We start from the raw sequence: 19,963 nt of genomic DNA on the forward strand, positions 1-19,963 counted from the left end.
GTCTGCCGTCTCTAGGGCTACCATATATCAGATTGTCTGGCGTCTCTAGGGCTACCATATATCAGATTGTCTGCCGTCTCTAGGGCTACCATATATCAGATTGTCTGCTGTCTCTAGGGCTACCATAGAATAACATAGAGTCATCAGCATATGACAATAGACTGCTGGATCTTTACCGGCAACGCCTGCCTTCACATTGTATCACGATAAGTGGTAGCATGAAAATGGACTTGATTCAATCAGAATTGAATTGCATCTAAATGGCACAGGGCTCTGATGCATTTCTGACATCTTCTTTAAATCAGTGTTAACTCAGTAATACAGACACTTTTCTCCACTTGTCTCTAGACGCCACACATGACTACACGATATGAAGCAACACCTGTTATAATCTCCTCGCCATAATCCCCCTGTCATAATCCTGTCATAATCCCCCTGTCATAATCCCCTTGTGTATAGTTTCATCTGCGAGGGGGAAAAACAAGGCAATAATAGCCGGCGACACAAAAGCATAATGTTTATGCCTGACTTTATTGTGATGAGCCTGTTTAATTTACTGTAATGGCGAGTGCCGCTACAGAGAGAGGGAAAGGACATTCTCGTGATGAGATGCAATGATTACCGGGATTGGTCAACCAGAAAATGAAGAAAAGACACATCATTACGGGGATAAGAAATGGGAAAAAGATGCGGGCTTATAAAACCACGTCAAAATACCGGCTCGCTATTCTCCCCAATTAAACATGCTACACATACACCAACAGCTTTGAGCTTTCCAACTGAACAATGATTTGATTGGAGGGCCTGTTGCATCGCCATTGCATAGAAAGGTTAGGGGATGCTGTACCAATCAATCAATCATCAATCATACATGGATTTTGTATTGTTGATATGTGGTAGTAGAGTAGTGGCCTGAGGAAACACACTTAACGTGTTGTGAAAAGTGTTATAAAATGTAATACCATGTAATATTTTAAATTCCCGTGTCTTCCTGCGTCTGTTGAGTGTCTGGTGACGTGTTGAGGAAACAAACATGGAAGCTCAGGATGCTCATTCTACTTTTATTTAAATAATTATAAAAATGATTAAACTCAAACTCTCCCCTCAGCTCTTCTGAAAGCTGAACCTAAACTCATGGCATTAAATATGAAAAACAAAAAAATATGTTTTAAGTGAGAATAGGCATGGTCTGAAGGCAAGAAATTCACATGAGCACCACAGTGCCTATTCCACACATTCCCCTCTAACACTTACTTCAGTAGCTATGTTAGTATTGTACTTCAAACTTTGTGTTGGAAGGTTTATGATTCAAACCTTCTCAAACAGTCTAATTCATACTCTTAGAGAAGGTGCTTCCACAATAATATGATTTGTACTGTATACAAGGTAAACTACTGGATTCTTCACACACCACAGTAAGACATTAACATTATGCTACCTTTCATTATTTTTTGGATTAAATGAAAGTAAGCTTTGCTTTTATACTTACAATATTATCAGGCTTGGTTGAGCTGGTTTGTCTTGTAGTAATGTACCTGTATTTCCTTAAACCTTTATTTTAGCAATACATGTCATTGGGGAACAAATATCATAATAGCATCCTTTTTTTGGTCAGTAGGTGCTCAACATAACAACAGGTGGTGGTGTGTGGGACACAGTAGCTCAGATAGATAGAGCCTGTCTGCATTCCTGATGTCTGTAACTGTTAGTGTACGTGTAATATTGACATAAGTTCAGAACCTCCTCCTGTGGTCATTTACAATAAACACCTGCTACTCCCTGCGCTTGGAACCAGCTCTCTGTCTCCCATCACGTTCATTATAGAATACCTCACCAAAAACGACAGATTCAGTGGAGCTGCAGCTACGTCTAGCCCGACAGGAGAAACACATTGATGAACTCTGCGAACCTCCTTCGCCAGTCCATTCCTGCTTCACCGATATCAGTTGCCACAGCCTCCTCTCGTTCATCTTGCCCCATATCCATGCCTAATAATATGAAGGCTCCCCAGGCAAATGTCAAGGATTTCTTATGTAATGTAACCTGTACATAGACCATCCCCCCGCTGACTACACCTCTGACAAAGAGAGGGTGGACTTCATCATCTCCCTAATCACAGGCAAAGCTCTGGAGTGGGTCACAACCCTATGGCCCGCTCAAAGTGCTGATCTGTCCTCTGAATCAGGTGTTTGACCATTCAGTTTCAGGTCGTCACACCGGGGACCTGTTATGTGAGCTATGACAGGGCCGTCACTCCACCACTGAGTATGCCCTGGAGTTCTGCACCATGGCTGCTGGCAGTGGATGGAGTGAACCAGCTCTCCTTACAGTCTACCGGAGGGGTCTTAATTGGGAGTTACAGACCGAACTGGCCTGCAGAGGATATTTAACGAACCTCAACCAATACATCTGGATGTCCATATCCATTGGCAACCTACTGGTGGACCGCAGACCTATACAGTCAACCATGGCCTGCGAGTCTTCCAGGCCCATGCAACTCGGCCGTGCTCCTCTCACGCTTGCCGAGAGACATCGGAGGTTACGTGAAAACCTGTGCCTCTATTGTGGAGAGTAACCACCTACTCAATAGCTGTCCGTTTTGCCCCCCACGAAGGGGTGACCACAACCCCTCAACCGCAGGTAATTTCATTTACGAACAATTGGTACAACAGTTAAGAGTCAAACTAATCCCTGTTAAGCCTCCCTTTAGGATTAATGCACTGGATGGACAAACTCTCGGAACTGGTCATGTGACTCGCATGACCAAAAGTATCACCCTTCAGATTGGCCTCCTTCACTCTGAGGTCATCCAGTTAATGGTGTTGTCTTTGCCTAAAGAACCCCTAATCCTCGGTCACCCCTGGCTAAAGCCTTTACAACCCTGCCATCTCCTGGCGGCAAGGGGAACTGCTGTCACGGTCTCCCACCTGTTTTAAGAACTGCTTCAATCTACCCTGTTGAGCCACCTCTATAGAAGGATCGGAGGTTGCCGTTCCAATACACATCCCACCTGTATATGCCCAGTTCCAGAGTGTCTTCAGCGAGAAAAAGGCATCCATTCTGCCCCCTCATTGCCCGGAGGACTGCGCGATTGACCTCCTTCCTGGGTCATCGCCCCCTAAGGGTCAGATCTACCCCTTGTCCATTCCAGAGAATGAGGCTATGGATTCATCTGTCCATCCAAGTCTCCGGCTGCATCCAGTTTCCATCCCTGCATAGATTACTGACCTCTCAATGACCTCACCATCAATAATTGATTCCCTCTTCCTCTGATTCCGACCGTACTAGAACAAGTTGGACAGGCTACCATCTACTCCAAACTCGACCTACGTAGTGCTTACAACCTGGTCAGTATACGAAGTGGGGATGAGTGGAAGACGGCGTTCATCACTGCTAGGCGTCATTACGAATACCTGGTTATTACCTACGGTCTCACCAATGCTCTCGCAGTCTTCCAGTCCTTCATGAATGAAGTTTTCCAGCACATGATCAAATCAGTTCCTCATCGTGTACATTGATGATTTCTTGATCTACCCTCACTCCCATTGCAGAACATGTACAGCATGTGTAACAGGTCCTCCAATGACTACGGGACCACCATCTGTATGTCAAGGCTGAGAAGAGCGCCTTTCACTTTACCACAGTAACCTTCCTAGGTTTTGTGTTGACACCAGGAGGGGTTAATATGGATAAGGCAAAGTCACGACCATGCTTAACTGGCCCAAACCTACCACTGTAAAGGATCTACAACGTTTCCTAGGATTTCCAACTACTACCGCAAGGTTCATCCGAAACTGCAGCAGCACAACCACTCCTCTCTCAGCTCTCACCAGTCAAAAAAACAGTACCATCCAATGGACCGACACTGCCCTTACTGCATTTGAGACCTTTAAACTCCTCTTCACCTCTGCACCCATCCTTAGGCAGCCAAATCCTACCCTTCTCTTTTTTCTGGAGGTTGATGCAGCCGAGGTCGGCGTAGGAGCGGTTCTCTCTCAGCGGGTAGGGCCACCTCCCAAATTACACCCATGTGGATTATTTTCCAAGAAATTGTCACCCGCTGAGAGGAACTATGATGTCAAGAACCGAGAGCTCCTCGCCATTAAGCTGACTATCGAAGAGTGGCGCCACTGGTTAATTAAGAGGGAACTCATCACCCATTCCTTGTCCTTACCGACCACCGCAATTTGGAGTACTTAAGACGTGCTAAGAGTCTCAACCCCCCAGACATGCTCGCTGGGCACTCTAAATCACCCGTTTCAACTTCACTGTCACCTATCTGCCTGGCAAGAAAAATGTGGCTGATTCCTTATCCCATCTATTTGACTCCCCTTCCTCTAACCCAGCTCCTGAGCCCATCCTGCCACTTTCTTGTGTCGCAGGACCCATACAGTGGGATATCCAATCAGCCGTCCAAGAGGCCCTACAACATGACCCAGCACCTCCCGACACCCCTGCAAGCAAGACCTACGTTCCGGCGTCCATCAGACCCCAACTAATGCAGTGGTGCCATACCTCTCTGAGTTCTGGCCATCCCGGGATCACCCAGACCACAAGCTACTGACACACAAGTTCTGATGGTCATAAGTAACAGCAGATGAAGCAAGATTACGTTCTTTCCTGTCCTGTCTGTGCATGGGCAAAGAGCCCTTGCCAACTACCTACCGGTAAGCTTGAGCCTTTCCTACACCACACAGACCACGGTCCCACATCGCCATGGATTTCCTCACGGATCTGCTAGACTCTTCGGACTTCACTATTATTTTAGTGGTAGTGGACTGGTTCTCCAAGATGCAGACCCTTCCGCATCTACCTAACGCCATGAAAATGGCAGAGTGCATGTTCCAATAGGTGTTTTGTCTGTATGGGATCCCGGAAGACATCATTTCGGGTTGGGGACCACAGTTCGTCTCCACCGACTGGGGGTCTCCATCAGCCTATCCTCCAGATACCATCCGAGTGAAGTCGCTATCTAGCCTGGGCCGAATACGCGCAGAACCCCCTGGTGCATTCCTCACTCCATCTCACTCCTTTCCAGTGTGTCTTCTGATACCAACCCCCCGTGTTCCCTTGGGAGACAGTGCCCGGAACTGTGCCTTGCCGTCGATGAGTGGTTTCGGCAGAATGAGCAGGTTTGGGAGACCCCACATGGGCACCCACTTAAGTTTCCCTCTCTCAGAAACGGTTCGCTGACCGGTGTTGCCGACCTACTCCACTCTTCCACCCTTGGGCAACGTGTGTGGCTCTCTACCCGGGATATTTGGCTTTGTGACCCCTGCAAAAGTTCAGTCCCCGGTTCATTGGTCCCTTCAAAATAACACACCGCATCAATTCTGTCACCTATCGTCTCCCTGCCATTCCCGTATCTTCTCATCCTTCCATGTGTCCCTTCTCAAGCCTGTGAGGTACAGCCCTCTCCATCCTCCAGTGGCGCACCTTGGTGCACCCCCTCCTTGACTCCAAGCGCCTGGGTGGTCGCATTCACTACCTGGTGGATTAGGAATGGTACGGACCCAAAGAATGACCCGCCCAGGACATCCTCGACCCACCTTAACCGTCCTGACTGCCCAGCTCCATGTCCCGGGGGAGGCCCCCTGCTCAGCTACTTAGGCCCTCAAAAGCCGCCCGTGGGAGGGGGGTTACTGTAACGTCTGCTTCCAACTCACACTCTCAAACACATAGATCCCCTGAATGCAACTCACTCTCCAGATCCCAATCACCAGAATTCTGATCACCTGTTCACACACCTGTATGTCATTATCACACACTATTTAGTTCAGTTCTTTGCACCCCATCATTGTGGGGTATTGTTTGTTTTATGATACACTTCTATTCGGAGCTCTGTTTTCCCGTAATTTAATCCTCCCGTGTTTGATCGTTTTTGCCTGCCTCACTAAGAACGCCTTTTGCCTATTCCCTGTCTGTACCTTAGCCTATAAGATTTCCTCTTATCAACCTATTGCCTGATCTCCCGGACGACTTTACTAGACTTTCCCCAGGCTGTACTGTTGCCTTTTTGGACCCTCCGTGTATGACCTTCTGCCTGCCCCTGGACCCAGCTACCTGCCTCCTCCTGTGTATGACCTTCTGCCTGCCCCTGGACCCAGCTACCTGCCTCCTCCTGTGGTCCTTTACAATAAACACATGCTGCGCCCTGTGCTTGAAACCACCGTGGTTTATTACATGATTATGCAACATTATTATCAACATTATAATACAGTTTAACACGTGCTCTCCTTGTGAACCCTCACAATGTTGTGGGTTTTATTGGTTTTATTTATTGATAAGACCCCAGCTCATAATCCTACTGATCATTGCTCAAAGCAAATTGGTGAGAGCAAGGAAACAAAGACTGAAGCAAATATTTACCATGCGATTAAACAATGCAGCTGGCTAGATGACTACAGGAGTGTGAAATATGGATGAGCTGTTCTCAATGGAATGGTTCTGAAATATTATCTCTCGCCAAGGCGAGGTTTGACCGTGAATATAGTATAGTCATTCATCTCGGTGGAAACGACTTGGGACGAACAAATGGGACAGCCCTGGTGTGTCAGATACGAGCTGATTTGGAGGTAGTCATACGAATGTTCACTGGGACAACGGTGGTCTACTCTGACATTACACAGTGGAGGAGTTGGATGTTCTTGTGGGAGGAGGACATCAACAAGTGCATCGAGATGGCTCAGTGCTCACATGATATATGCCTATACTTATAACCACTAGGCTAATAATAATGGTATATCAAGCAGAATATCACATTGTTCAAAATATGCCTAAATTGGTAATGCGCATATGTGGGCAAATTACAGACTTTTCAAACATTATAGGCGAATAGCTACTGTGCCAAGCGATTTAGAGTTGTTTAACGGGAGTGATGAGGGTGTGGATATAATGATAATGTAAATCATTATACTGCATGATTCTGTGCAAAATTACGATCACATTATTCAAAATATCGGAATATCGGAAAAAAAGGTTATTCATGGCAACATATTAGGCAAGAATTAAGCGTAGGCAAAGTGATCGTGCCGGGGGTACAACATTTGATGCACAGTCACATTCACCGTAGTTGTCTGAAGCGTGCTATAAATTGCACAGCTGGCGATGCCTCATTGTGATTGGTTATTCCCCGTAATTTGCAACAAGTCAATGAGTGTCATCACTATTTTTCTTTTGCAGTACCTCAAACTGTCGTGATTACCAGCTGAGATAAACTATTCTGAGTTGATTTTACAACTGGCTCAACGTTTATTGTCAGTTTTTTAACATCATCCTAAAACCTAGGCTGCATTCCAAACACTTAACAGACACACCCTCTCCCCTCAGTCCTCAAATTAAGTGGACACTTCTGATTATGTTTCATGACATCTGACGAGTTTACACTTGCAGGGCAAGGGGCGAGGGAGGAAGGATTTCATTTTAAATGGACCGCCCTTGCCTAGCTACTTCTGAAGAAGGAAAATGTTTTATTATTTCCAAAAGCTAACCAAACAAAAACATAATTACTGTTAGGAGACATGTTTGTGCATTAGTAGCAGAATTGAAACTTATTTACATTCGTTTTTACTTACACTTGTATGTTGACTCCATATTGACGTGACACAACTTCTTCAGGCTCGGGTCCTTTATTCAGAATTTTCACCTGACTGACGTGCCCAAAGTAAACTGCCTGTTACTCAGGCCCAGAAGCCAGGATATGCATATAATTGATATCATTGGATAGAAAACACTTTGCAGTTTGTATAAATGGTACAAATAAGGTATGAGACTATAACACAATTGATATGGTAGCACGAAAATCTGAAGAAAAACCAACCAGAATAATTTTTTATTTAATTTTTTAGATCCCATACTCTTTCAATGGAAAGCTATGGGTCTTATGTAATTCCAGCTCCCAGATTGCAATTCCTATGGCTTCCAGTAGATGTCAACAGTCTTTTTTCAAAGTTTCAGGCTTGTTTCTTCTGAAATGAGGAAGAATTTTGAGTTTTGGCACCGGGAGTCACAGTTGGGAATCAGTCTGTGGGCGCGCGAGGAAGTAAACGCGCACAGGCAAATTTGACTTTTCTATTGAACATACTTCTTTCCATATGAAATATTATAGTTTATTTACATTTTAGGGAACCTGAGGATTATATGGAAATGTAGTTTGACTTGTTTTAACAAAGTTTAGTGGTATCTTTTTGGATTCCTTTGTCTACATGTTGAACGAGTGGATTACTGAAATCGATGGTGCCAACTAAACAGACTTTTTGGGGTATAAAGAAGGATTTTAACTAACAAAACGACCATTCATGTTGTAGCTGGGACCCTTGGGATTGCAAACAGAGCAAGATTTTCAAAAAGTAAGTGATGAATAATTATTTAACCTCGATTTTATGAAGCCTGTGCTGGTTGAAAAATATGTTGATGTGGGGCGCCGTCCTCAAACAATCGCATGGTAAGCTTTCACTGTAAAGTATATTGTAAATCGGACGAAGCAGTTAGATTAACAAGGATTTAAGCTTTTAACCGATATAAGACTGTATGTTCATAAATGTTAAATATTACTAATCATTTGGGCCGACGACAAATGCCGCCGCGGGGATTCCCCCAAGGGCATAAGGCGAGGGTAAGTGGACGAGGGTGTCTTTTATGAGTTTGAAACGCAGCCATACTCTGAGTCTGGAGTTTATTTTGTCTTAAAACTGGTTATAACAGGATTCCTAGGACCTTTTTTGAGACGCTTTGTGGATACGCTTCCCTGGTCACTCCTCCGTTCAAGCAAGATGCATGCAGTAGTACACACCACCTGCCACTTGCCTGCCTCTCCAGGCAATTTAAAGAGCCACCTAAGACATTAACATAAGTGTGTGTGTCATTTAATCACGTAGTTAATCAAGTTAGCAAGCATTTCCATTTCTTTTGAGTGCACGCTGCTGCAATTTGATCTCTTAACATTATGTTATTTTTTGACTGCATGCTGCTGCATCCTGATCTCATACAATTTTGTATTATTCTGTACAGAATCTGAAACACTGCATTTAGTATGATATGTTACGTTTCATATTGTATGTATTCAGTTGTGGGTGTCCATCATCCATTTCACATGATATGTTACGAATTGCAATTGAAAAGTAACATTGAAAAGTAACTTGACACGGTGTTGATCAGTCAGCACAAATTTAGATTATAAGAATGACAAGACAGAAGGAGATAGAGCTGGAATTCATTCTACATGTTTGAAGCAGCGATGCTGTCAGTCGAGTCTGGTAGCTTGATTCTAGCATGCACAACTGAGGTTCTGTTAACATGCGTTTGGGGTACAACCATTTACTATATGCGGTTCATAACTAGTGGTTCATTTGTTTTCTCGGCTATGGTTTGTGTGGTCTTGGTTGTTAGTCGAGGAAATGCATCGTAGCTAACTGCAGTGTTTGTCCTGTCTGAAATCTGGCTACCTCGTCTAACTGTAGCTTAGTCTGTGCAATGGTGGTTTTAAACAACATTAACTAGCTATGTTTTGTGTAATAAAGTTTAATACATTGTGGCACATGAACTAGCCATACACCTTGGCTAATGTTACCTAGCTAGCTAACGTTAACTGGCTCTCATAGCAGCCAATGAATTTTGCTATCTTATTTATGCATATTTGTTAGTGCTCTAATTACACATGTCTAGATCAGAAGTTTAAATATGATAACTTCAGCCTTATATGAAAATCCTTAGTGCAAAATATAGCGAGCTAGCTTTCCTCGCTTGTTGGTTAGTTACCTAGCCAACGTAAGCTCTCATGTGACTGGTTGAACTTTTCATTAGCTACCTAGCTAATCAAAACAAAACCCCTTTCATTGTCTAGCTGTCTTTATTTGCCTGTTCATTAGCTAGCCACTGGACTTTGTAAAAGCAAGGTAACGTTAGCTACCTAGTTAATCAAAATATCTGTTTGCATTTATTGATTAACCTCAGCTTGAATACCACCATATAGCTAGCTATATACAGTAGCCTTGGTTTGTGCTTCTCAGTAGCGGATGGACGGCTCATGACAAGAGGCGTGTTGTGTACCTCCAATCAAATTGATTTGATTGGTGTCATATTGGCTAAAATATGATGGGTAGGGAGATTTGAATTTAACACTGAGCTTCAACCAATGCGACTATCATTGCGTCTATAATTAGCTCTGGGTCGTGTTCATTAGGGAATACAGTAGAACACGGAAAAACAAAATGAGGGTTTCTTATTGGACAAGTCCAAGTAGTTCCTTCCTCTTTCAGTCCATTTTGTTCTGTTTATTCCCGAATGGACACAATCCAGGATTCATGTCGCTGGCCGTAAACAATAAACAAGGTCATTTTTGGATATTGGAGTACCTGAGAAACAGTATGTAGTTCAACGAAAATATAAATGATTTCATGTTAAAATGTAAAGCATATTATTACAGCATAGCATAGCATCTTGATTGCTATTTTTTATTTCGCCTTTATTTAACCAGGTAGACTGGCAGACTTGTATTTTGGTTCAAATGAAACGGGATCATTAGATTAGTCTTAGTCTAGATTTAATACAGTTGTCGAACACAAGTTTTGTATTCATGTCAAGCTCAAGGTTCTGGGAAACTGGCATTGAGGTAGGCCTACTCTAGTCTATTCTCTCGCCCCCAAGTAAATTCTACATCAATATTGGAAATGTATTCTTAAATTCTTGTGTATTTCAAAATTGTTTGAAGGTTAGTGATTGTGTAATATCATTGATTCAAAGTGTTACTGTAGTTCCAGATAGAATATTACACAAAATATGAACCACTGTTCGCGTCGAATTATTCATGAAATTACTACATTATTTTTTGTTGAGAAGAGCTTCATAAAAATACAGCAGACGTGGTGGTGGTGGCAGGTGGCAGGTGGTTGCACTGTGTGACCATAATGATTCTCATATAATAGACCGTTGAATATACTTGAAAGCCAGTTCCCTAGGTTCTTCCTGCAGCATGTTCCCTGTATTAGCCTGAAACAATAGAAAAGGGATTTCGCCTCTGGCCTTAAGCGGCATTATCTGCCCATTTCAATTCCTCATACACAGCCCTTGGGCTTAACAGAGATTGTTTTAAAGGGGGCTTTTTAATTAGTAAAGACTTGAAACATCCTTTCTTTATAAAATACATTCCAAACCCATCCCCCTCAACTTACAGTTAGTATAACTTATAAAAAGGTTTGTGTTTTCCTCCACTCTTCTATTCAATTGTAATCACAATGAGGATTATTCTGCTCGCTCACTTGTTTCATAATGTAGTCTCCCGTGGCCATGCCTGGCCAAACACATCTCCTCGGTGGATTCGCTTCACTGACAGAAGTGGATCATTCAGATTGGATGGGCTGGAGGAGAAACTAGCAACGTGTGTTTGTGTGCATGTGTGTGTGTGTGTGTGTGGCCGCGTGTGTGTTTGAGTGTGAGTGAACTGAGACCTCTTGTTATTAGATATTTTGTTTTAGTCACGCCGACTAGCATGAAGCTGTAATATGGAGCTCAATGTTAAAATCAACTTGATTGGCCGTCCGGCTGTTACTGAGAACTACAAACAGTGCACTTGGAAACTCGTGCAAATTTATTACAAATAAAAAACAGAAATACCTTATTTACATAAGTATTCAGACCGTTTGCTATGAGACTCGAAATTGAGCTCGTGCATGTTTTGAGGTGTTTCTACTACTTGAATGAAGTCCACTTGTGGTAAATTCAAATAATTGGAGATGATTTGGAAAGGCTGTCTACATAAGGTCCCACAGCTAACAATTTATGTCAGAGAAAAAACCAAGCCATGAGGTCGAAGGAATTGTCCGTAGAGCTCCGAGACAGGACTGTATCGAGGCACAGATCTGGGGAAGGGTACTAAAAAAATGTCTGCAGCATTGAAGGTTCGCAAGAACACAGTGGCCGCCTGCATTCTTAAATGGAAGAAGTTCAGAACCACCAAGACTCTTCCTAGAGCTGGCCGCCCGGCCAAACTGAGCAATCGGGGGAGAAGGGCCTTGGTCAGGGAGGTGACCAAGAACCTGATGGTCACTCTGACAGAGCTCCAGAGTTCCTCTGTGGAGATTGGAGAACCTTCCAGAAGGACAACCATCTCTGCAGCACTCCACTAATCAGGCCTTTATGGTAGAGCGGTGAGACGGAAGCCACTCCTCAGTGAAAGGCACATGACAGCCCGCTTGGAGTTTGCCAAAACGCTCCTAAAGGGCTCTCAGACCATGAGAAACACGATTCTCTGGTCTGATGAAACCAAGATTGAACTATTTGACTTGAATGCCAAGCATCAGGTCTGGAGGAAACCAGACACCGCTCATCAGCTGCCAATACCATCCCTACGGTGAAGCATGGTGGTGGCAGCGTCTTGATGTGGGGATGTTTTTCAGCAGCAGGGATACTAGTCAGGATAGAGGGAAAGATGAACAGGGCAAAGTACAGAGAGATCCTTGATGAAAACCTGCTCCGGTTGAACCCCAAATCCACAGAACCAGACTTGACTGACAGCATCACCGTTTCCACATGTGTAGCATTGTTTCCAGCTCTGGCATACTCTCTTTCCTTTATTTCATTAATGTAATCCAAATTTGTGCTGACTGATCAACACGGTTACTTTTCTGTATTTTCACAAAAAATCTGAAGTCGCCATCCACAAGTAAAAAGTAGTCAGGGGTTTCGGGTTTTCAACAAATCAACTGTTTTAGACTATTGTCTTTTTACCAAGCAAGATAAATAAACTGTCAATTTAAATGGTCTGTCAATGTTACAGGTTTTATCGTGTAATGGTTAGAGTTACCGCCTGTGGATCAGAAGATTGCGACTCCCTCCCTCCCTCCCTCCCTCCCTCCCGACACACACACTTATTTGAATGTATTAGGTGTCTTCTAAAAGCGCCTTTGGGTTTGTGGAGTGGCAGGCAAGGGGCAGTAACTGTGGTGGTGTTACGGTGCGTGAATGAGGACCCAAAAGCGAATCAACTTAAACAGAGCTTCTTTAATTACCAAACATAGGTAGGCTCAGATGGACCGGCAGATTCTGACAGGACAGGACAAGGTTACAGCAAACATGATGACAGTCTGGTTCAGGCATGAATGACACAAACAAACAAGAATCCGACAAGGACAGGAGCAGAAACAGAGAGAGATATAGGGACCTAATCAGAGGGAAAAAGGGAACAGGTGGGGAACGGGGTGAATGGGTAGTTAGAGGAGACAAGGGACAGCTGGGGGAAAGCGGGGGAGAAAAGGTAACCTAACACGACCAGCAGAGGGAGACAGGGTGAAGGGAAAGGACAGAGACAAGACAACATGACAGTACATGACAGTACCCCCCCACTCACCGAGCGCCTCCTGGCGCACTCGAGGAGGAAACCTGGCGGCAACGGAGGAAATCATCAATCAGCGCACGGTCCAGCACGTCCCGAGAGGGAACCCAACTCCTCTCCTCAGGACCGTACCCCTCCCAGTCAACTAGGTACTGATGACCACGGCCCCGAGGACGCATGTCCAAGATTTTACGGACCCTGTAGATAGGTGCGCCCTCGACAAGGATGGGGGGGGGGGGGGGGGAAGACGAGCGGGGGCGCGAAGAACGGGCTTAACACAGGAGACATGGAAGACCGGGTGGACGCGACGAAGATATCGCGGAAGAAGAAGTCGCACTGCGACAGGATTAATGACCTGAGAGATACGGAATGGACCAATGAACCGCGGGGTCAACTTGCGAGAAGCCGTCTTAAGGGGAAGGTTCTGAGTGGAGAGCCAAACTCTCTGACCGCGACAATATCTAGGGCTCTTCGTTCTACGCTTATTAGCAGCTCTCACAGTCTGCGCCCTATAACGGCAAAGTGCAGACCTGACCCTCTTCCAGGTGCGCTCGCAACGTTGGACAAAAGCCTGAGCGGAGGGGACGCTGGACTCGGCGAACTGAGATGAGAACAACGGAGGCTGGTACCCGAGGCTACTCTGAAAAGGAGATAGCCCGGTCGCAGACGAAGGAAGCGAGTTGTGGGCGTATTCTGCCCAGGGGAGCTGTTCTGACCAAGACGCAGGGTTGCGAAAAGAAAGACTGCGTAAGATGCGACCAATAGTCTGATTGGCCCGTTCTGCTTGACCGTTAGACTGGGGGTGAAAGCCGGAAGAGAGACTGACGGAAGCCCCAATCAAACGGCAAAACTCCCTCCAAAATTGAGACGTGAATTGCGGACCTCTGTCCGAAACGACGTCTGACGGAAGGCCATGAATTCTGAAAACATTCTCGATGATGATTTGTGCCGTCTCTTTAGCAGAAGGAAGCTTAGCAAGGGGAATGAAATGAGCCGCCTTAGAGAACCTATCGACAACCGTAAGAATAACAGTCTTCCCCGCTGACGAAGGCAGTCCGGTGACAAAATCTAAGGCGATGTGAGACCACGGTCGAGAGGGAATAGGAAGCGGCCTGAGACGGCCGGCAGGAGGAGAGTTACCGGACTTAGTCTGCGCGCAGACCGAACAAGCAGCCACGAAACGACGCGTGTCATGCTCCCGGGTGGGCCACCAGAAACGCTGGCGAATGGAAGTAAGCGTACCCCGAACGCCAGGGTGGCCGGCTAACTTGGCAGAGTGAGCCCACTGAAGAACGGCCAGACGAGTAGGAACGGGAACGAAAAGAAGGTTCCTAGGACAAGCGCGCGGCGACGGAGTTTGAGAGAGTGCTTGCTTTACCTGCCTCTCAATTCCCCAGACAGTCAACCCGACAACACGCCCCTCAGGGAGAATCCCCTCGGGGTCAGTGGAGGCTACTGAAGAACTGAAGAGACGAGACAAAGCATCAGGCTTGGTGTTCTTAGAGCCCGGACGATAAGAAATCACGAACTCGAAACGAGCGAAAAACAGCGCCCAACGCGCCTGACGCGCATTAAGTCGTTTGGCAGAACGGATGTACTCAAGGTTCCTATGGTCAGTCCAAACGACAAAAGGAACGGTCGCCCCCTCCAACCACTGTCGCCATTCGCCTAGGGCTAACCGGATGGCGAGCAGTTCGCGGTTACCCACATCATAGTTACGTTCCGACGGCGACAGGCGATGAGAAAAATACGCGCATGGGTGGACCTTGTCGTCAGAGAGGGAGCGCTGAGAAAGGATGGCTCCCACTCCCACCTCTGACGCGTCAACCTCGACAACGAACTGTCTAGAGACGTCAGGTGTAACAAGGATAGGAGCGGATGTAAAACGATTCTTGAGGAGATCAAAAGCTCCCTGGGCGGAAACGGACCACTTAAAGCACGTCTTGACAGAAGTAAGGGCTGTGAGAGGAGCTGCCACCTGACCGAAATTACGGATGAAACGACGATAGAAGTTCGCGAAGCCGAGAAAGCGCTGCAGCTCGACGCGTGACTTAGGGACGGGCCAATCAATGACAGCTTGGACCTTAGCGGGATCCATCTTAATGCCTTCAGCGGAAATAACAGAACCGAGAAATGTGACGGAGGAGGCATGAAACGTGCACTTCTCAGCCTTCACAAAAAGACAATTCTCTAAAAGGCGCTGGAGGACACGTCGAACGTGCTGAACATGAATCTGGAGTGACGGTGAAAAAATCAGGATATCGTCAAGGTAAACGAAAACAAAGATGTTCAGCATGTCTCTCAGGACATCATTGACTAATGCCTGAAAGACAGCTGGAGCGTTAGCGAGGCCGAAAGGAAGAACCCGGTATTCAAAGTGCCCTAACGGAGTGTTAAACGCCGTCTTCCACTCGTCCCCCTCCCTGATGCGCACGAGATGGTAAGCGTTACGAAGGTCCAACTTAGTGAAAAACCTGGCTCCCTGCAGGATCTCGAAGGCTGAAGACATAAGAGGAAGCGGATAACGATTCTTCACTGTTATGTCATTCAGCCCTCGATAATCTATGCAGGGGCGCAGAGACCCGTCCTTCTTCTTGACAAAAAAAAACCCCGCTCCGGCGGGAGAGGAGGAGGGGACTATGGTACCGGCGTCAAGAGCTACAGACAAATAATCTTTGAGAGCCTTACGTTCGGGAGCCGACAGAGAGTATAGTCTACCCCGGGGGGGGGGGTGGTTCCCGGAAGGAGATCAATACTACAATCATACGACCGGTGTGGAGGAAGAGAGGTGGCCCTGGACCGACTGAACACCGTGCGCAGATCGTGATATTCCTCCGGCACCCCTGTCAAATCACCAGGCTCCTCCTGTGAAGAAGAGACAGAGGAAACAGGAGGGATAGCAGACATTAAACATTTCACATGACAAGAGACGTTCCAGGAGAGGATAGAATTACTAGACCAATTAATGGAAGGATTATGACAAACTAGCCAGGGATGGCCCAAAACAACAGGTGTAAAAGGTGAACGAAAAATTAAAAAAGAAATGGTTTCACTATGATTACCAGAAACAGTGAGGGTTAAAGGTAGCGTCTCACGCTGAATCCTGGGGAGAGGACTACCATCCAGGGCGAACAAGGCCGTGGGCTCCTTTAACTGTCTGAGAGGAATGTCATGTTCCCGAGCCCAGGTCTCGTCCATAAAACAGCCCTCCGCCCCAGAGTCTATTAAGGCACTGCAGGAAGCTGACGAACCGGTCCAGCGTAGATGGACCGACAAGGTAGTGCAGGATCTTGAAGGAGAGACAGGAGTAGTAGCGCTCACCAGTAGCCCTCCGCTTACTGACGAGCTCTGGCCTTTTACTGGACATGAAGTGACAAAATGACCAGCGGAACCGCAATAGAGACAGAGGCGGTTGGTGATTCTCCGTTCCCTCTCCTTAGTCGAGATGCGGATACCTCCCAGCTGCATGGGCTCAGCACCCGAGCCGGCAGAGGAAGATGGTAGTGATGCGGAGAGGGAGGCGACGGAGAGCGCGAGCTCCTTTCCACGAGCTCGGTGACGAAGATCAACCCGTCGCTCAATGCGAATAGCGAGTTCAATCAAGGAATCCACGCTGGAAGGAACCTCCCGGGAGAGAATCTCATCCTTTACCTCTGCGCGGAAACCCTCCAGAAGACGAGCGAGCAAGGCCGGCTCGTTCCAGCCACTGGAGACAGCAAGAGTGCGAAACTCAATAGAGTAGTCTGTTATGGATCGATTGCCTTGACATAGGGAAGACAGGGCCCTGGAAGCCTCCTCCCCAAAAACAGATCGATCAAAAACCCGTATCATCTCCTCCTTAAAGTCTTGATACTGGTTAATACACTCAGCCCTTGCCTCCCAGATTGCCGTGCCCCACTCACGAGCCCGTCCAATAAGGAGAGATATGACGTAGGCGACACGAGCAGTGCTCCTGGAGTAAGTGTTGGGCTGGAGAGAAAACACAATATCACACTGGGTGAGGAACGAGCGGCATTCAGTGGGCTCCCCAGAGTAACACGGCGGGTTATTGATTCTGGGCTCCGGAGATTCGAAAGCCCTGGAAGTGGCCGGTGGATCGAGGCGGAGATGGTGAACCTGTTCTGTGAGGTTGGAGACTTGGGTGGCCAGGGTCTCAACGGCATGTCGAGCAGCAGACAATTCCTGCTTGTGTCTGCCTAGCATCGCTCCCTGGATCTCGACGGCTGAGTGGAGAGGATCCGAAGTCGCTGGGTCCATTCTTGGTCGGATTCTTCTGTTACGGTGCGTGAATGAGGACCCAAAAGCGAATCAACTTAAACAGAGCTTCTTTAATTACCAAACATAGGTAGGCTCAGATGGACCGGCAGATTCTGACAGGACAGGACAAGGTTACAGCAAACATGATGACAGTCTGGTTCAGGCATGAATGACACAAACAAACAAGAATCCGACAAGGACAGGAGCAGAAACAGAGAGAGATATAGGGACCTAATCAGAGGGAAAAAGGGAACAGGTGGGGAACGGGGTGAATGGGTAGTTAGAGGAGACAAGGGACAGCTGGGGGAAAGCGGGGGAGAAAAGGTAACCTAACACGACCAGCAGAGGGAGACAGGGTGAAGGGAAAGGACAGAGACAAGACAACATGACAGTACATGACAGGTGGTGTGTACTACTGCATGTGTCTTGCTAGAACAGAGGAGAGAGGCCTCCCGAGTGGCGTAGCAGTGCTAGCTGTGCCAATAGAGATTCTGCTTAGAATCCAGGCTCTGTCGCAGCCGGCCGCGCCCGGGAGACCCATGGGGCGGTGCACAATTGGCCCAGCGTCGTGAGGGTTTGGCTGGCAGGGATATCCTTTTCCCATCGCACTCTAGCGACTCCTGTGGCGGGCCGTGCGCAATGTACGCTGACACGGTCGCCAGGTGTACGGTGTTTCCTCCAACATGTTGGTGCGGCTGGCTTCAGGGTTAAGCGGGTATTATGTCAAGAAGCAGTGCGGCTCGGCTGGGTTGTGTTTCAGAGGACACACGGTTCTCGACCTTCGCCTCTCACGAGTCCGTACGGGAGTTGCAGCGATGGGACAAGACTGTAACTACCAATTGGATACCATGAAATATGAGGGAAAAATGGGGTTAAAAAAACGAAAATTTTAAAAAGAACAGAGGAGAGGCCAGCTCTCAGACTCTCAAGGAAGAGGTCATTGCCCTCATCCGTGAGATGCATACCTTCTCTATGGTACTGCCCAGGGACACACTGCTTGATGGCAGGGTGGTGGATTGTGGGCATGCGCCTGTCATGGAGAAATGCAAACACCATCTGGTTGACAGGATGCCGGGCCATCTTTATACACTTGTTGATGTCCTCCCCCCACTGGAACATCCAACTCCTCTGCTGCAAGATGTCATAGTAGACCACCGTTGTTCCGGGGAACATTTGGATGACTACCGCCAAATCAACACGCATCTGACTTACTAGGGCTGTTCCCTTTGTGTGTCCCAAGTCTGTTCCACCGAGGTTAATGACTATGATGTCAGGGGGAGCAGCAGCACAGGCCCTCTGCTGGCGCAGAAATTCATCAGTTTGCCCCACTTCATTTCTAGCTATGTGACAGTAGTTAAGGGAGAGGTTGTGATGCTTTCCGACTAGTAGATCCACGAATGCCACACAGTTTTCATGTTGATGAATGAGTAAATGCCTGGAAGCCTGCAAAAAAAGTATGGGAAATGTAGTAGTAGTGTAGATGTGGAATGACTAGAACTGCATTCCTAGTAATATAACAATAAGATCATAAACAGATTCCTTTCTTCCTCCTGTTCCAGGGCAGCATTAAATGTATAATTTAGACTTTTGCAAGGACAATAAACCATTTTCTCTATGTTTTTCATTTTTCTAGCCAACATTCCCATTGAAGCACCAAGTCCAATCTGTTCACCTGTTATATTTCTATGTGCTTGAGCTTAAAGCGTGCTCTGAGAGGATCTGTCAGACTTTCACACTCTCCCTTCTTATCTCTGAGATAATCTCCAACAAAGACTCATAAAACTATGAATCATCACCAAACATGAAAATTCTGACTATATTTTAATTGTATTTTCAGATTTGTTAGATTTGCCTTATATAGTTCAGTTTAAATAATTAGCAAGTCTGAAGTGTAGGCTACTAGCTAGCCAGCTAGCTGGATAGGTCTATATGTGGGCCTGGTACACGTGTCAAACTCATTTCACGGAGGGCCGAGTATCTGCAGGTTTTCGCTCCTCCCTTCTACTTGATTCATGAATTAAGGTCACTAATTAGTAAAGAACTCTCCTCTGGTTGTCTAGGTCTGAAAAAAAAAAAAAAAAAAAAAACGCCAGGCCCTCCATGGAATGAGTTTGACACCCTTGGCCTAGTAGGTCTATCTGATTTATTTGTTACAGTCCAGAATCATCTTATTGAAGAACACCCAATGACCTAGCTGAGCCTTTACAAGTAAGTTAAACACAGAGAGTAGATATATGTTGGTAGTAGGCTAGTATGTGTCAGTCTCACCAATTAGGCCTAGACAGCCAACTAATATGCAAACAGACCAGTGGTGAGTGGCTGATAATGAGCATTGCGATTTTTTATTCAAGCCCAGTGCTACCCTACCTGATTCTATTA

General features: G+C 46.4%; 1 protein-coding gene across 1 annotated transcript in view; it reads right to left on the reverse strand.

The window, feature by feature from the left end:
• The window catches only part of tnmd (tenomodulin), an 88,683-nt gene that overhangs the window by 22,545 nt on the left and 46,175 nt on the right, over window positions 1-19,963 (reverse strand). The gene's annotated exons all lie outside the window — the stretch shown is intronic.

This window comes from Oncorhynchus mykiss, chromosome 14 (assembly GCF_013265735.2).
Source record: "Oncorhynchus mykiss isolate Arlee chromosome 14, USDA_OmykA_1.1, whole genome shotgun sequence".
Taxonomy (NCBI): Eukaryota; Metazoa; Chordata; class Actinopteri; order Salmoniformes; family Salmonidae; genus Oncorhynchus; species Oncorhynchus mykiss.